Source organism: Bombina bombina, chromosome 5 (assembly GCF_027579735.1).
Source record: "Bombina bombina isolate aBomBom1 chromosome 5, aBomBom1.pri, whole genome shotgun sequence".
NCBI classification, from domain to species: domain Eukaryota; kingdom Metazoa; phylum Chordata; class Amphibia; order Anura; family Bombinatoridae; genus Bombina; species Bombina bombina.
In genome coordinates this window covers 65,693,579-65,696,539 of record NC_069503.1, presented here as the reverse complement: position 1 = coordinate 65,696,539, position 2,961 = coordinate 65,693,579, and positions in this window count along the sequence as shown.

Genomic DNA, 2,961 nt, shown 5'->3' with positions numbered 1-2,961 from the left:
TCTGGGATCTGCAGCAGACTTTTTGGCTTTGTTCCAGCCAGTGTCGTGGAACCCCATTTTGGCGGATAAGCCCGGCGGTGGAGACCGCACTGTCCACGGAGGATTCTCACAGAGGGAGAAAGAGCAACGCATCAGCCAAGGCGGAGTGTAAGTCGATCCCGACTATAGCAAGGAGCCTCTCAGGGGGCGTCACCACTTGTAGGTCGGAGCGGTTTGCCCGCTGAGGGATCGGTAAGCAGCGCTCCTTCCTCGCGGCAGAATACACTTGGCGGCACAAGGTGGACTGGCTAGAGGTCTAAGGAGAAGGTCGCTCTTTCTTGCGGGATACTCCAAGGCGGACTTGTAAAGCCTCAAAAACTCCCTGGCCAGAGCCCCCAGCACCCTCCTTATTGCATTCGGTTACTTTGGAGGAAAAGTGTATGGAGGAGGAAATTAAGCGTTGGAGTGGGCAGATTCCCCGGTCTTGTGGTGGTCCTGCTGTGGGTAAAGTAATACGATCAAGGAAGTTATTGTGCTGTTCTGTCTATATGCATGAACTTTATAACCAGCTGTGAGTTATAAGGTGGATTATTTCACTCTTATCCTTGGCTCTGCTTAGCCACATATTCCCTTCCTCCCCAAAGCTAAGTATTTACATCTCAGAGTCACCAGTGGAACTTTTGCAATTTGGATATTCCTTTGTCCCCCCTTTCCTCCTGCTAATGTGGTTGTGCTGATTCACCCTTGGGATCTTTCCCTTAAAACATTTAGTTAAAGGGCCATAATACCCAAATGTTTAAACACTTGAAAGTGATGCAGCATAGCTGTAAAAAGCTGACTAGAAAATATCACCTGAACATCTCTATGTAAAAAAGAAAGATATTTTACCTCAAAAGTTCCTCAGTAGCCACCTCCCATTGTAAAGGACTTCTAAGCAGCACATTAGTGTGTCTGTCCTGGGACAGCTGAAAGGATGAGCCTCGTGAACTCTCATATTATTTCACCAATCAGGTAAAGGAAGCTTACTATGAAATCTCATGAGTTAAGTCAAATCGCATGAGATCACAGTAAGAGAGTTCATGACCTCAGCACTGCTAATGCTGATTGGCTGCTGTTCATTTCTTCATTTTTTTTTTTTTACCTGCATCTGGAAGTAGCTGAGTATAACTTTTTACACAGAACTTACTCTGCTGAGCTGAGGAGATTGTGAGGTAAAATATCTTCCTTTTTTACATAGAGATGCTCAGGTGATATTTTCCTGTCAGCTTTTTACAGTTATACTGCATCAGTTTCAAGTGATTTAGCATATGAGTATTATGTACCTTTAAGTTTGTATGTTTGTCACTACTTTTGAGTGGACTTGATCTAATAAGGAAAAAGAGAAAAAGGGAGGAAGGAGAAGGGAAGAGAAACAGAAGAAAGGGGAGGAGTGAAAGAGATTGAAGAAAGTGGAGAGAAAAGGGGAAGGGAAAAGAGAAGGGAAGAGAAGAAGCGAGATAGGAAGGAAAAACAAAATTTATGCTTACCTGATAAATTTATTTCTCTTGTGGTGTATCCAGTCCACAGATTCATCCATTACTTGTGGGATATTCTCCTTCCCAACAGGAAGCTGCAAGAGGATCACCCACAGCAGAGCTGTCTATATAGCTCCTCCCCTAACTGCCACTCCCAGTCATTCGACCGAAGACAAGCAAGAGAAAGGAGAAACTATAGGGTGCAGTGGTGACTGTAGTTTAAAAAATAAATAACACCTGCTTAAAATGACAGGGCGGGCCGTGGACTGGATACACCACAAGAGAAATAAATTTATCAGGTAAGCATAAATTTTGTTTTCTCTTGTAAGGTGTATCCAGTCCACAGATTCATCCCTTACTTGTGGGATACCAATACCAAAGCTATAGGACACGGATGAAGGGAGGGACAAGGCAGGCGCTTAAACGGAGGGCACCACTGCCTGTAAGACCTTTCTCCCCAAAACAGCCTCCGAAGAAGCAAAAGTATCAAATTTGTAGAATTTAGAAAAGGTATGAAGCGAAGACCAAGTCGCCGCCTTACAAATCTGTTCAACAGAAGCCTCATTTTTAAAAGCCCATGTGGAAGCTACTGCTCTAGTGGAATGAGCTGTAATTCTCCCAGGAGGCTGCTGGCTAGCAGTCTCGTAAGCAAAGCAGATTAAGCTTCTTAACCAAAAAGAAAGAGAAGTTGCCGAAGCCTTTTGGCCTCTCCTCTGTCCAGAGTAAGCCACAAACAAAGCAGATGTTTGACAAAAATCTTTAGTGGCTTGCAAATAGAATTTTAAAGCATGGACCACATCAAGATTGTGTAATAGACGTTCCTTCTTTGAAGAAGGATTAGGACATAGTGAAGGAACAACAATCTCCTGATTGATATTCTTATTAGATACCACCTTAGGAAGAAACCCAGGTTTGGTACGCAACACTACCTTATCAGCATGGAAAATGAGATAAGGAGAATCACATTGTAAAGCCGATAACTCCGAAACTCGTCGAGCTGAGGAGATAGCTACCAAAAACAGAACTTTCCAAGACAACAGCTTGATATCTATGGAATGCAAAGGTTCAAACGGAACCCCTTGAAGAACTTTAAGAACTAAATTTAGACTCCATGGTGGAGCAACAGGTTTAAACACAGGCTTGATTCGAACTAAAGCCTGACAAAACGCCTGAACGTCTGGAGTGTTAGCCAGACGCTTGTGCAAAAGAATAGACAGAGCAGAAATCTGTCCCTTTAAGGAACTAGCCGACAATCCCTTCTCCAATCCTTCTTGGAGAAAAGATAATATTCTAGGAATCCTGACCTTACTCCATGAGTAACCCTTGGATTCAAACCAATGAAGATATTTACACCATATCTTATGATAGATTTTCCTGGTAACCGGCTTTCGAGCCTGAATTAAGGTATCTTCAGAGAAACCACACTTTGATAAAATCAAGCGTTCAATCTCCAAGCAGTCAGACGCAG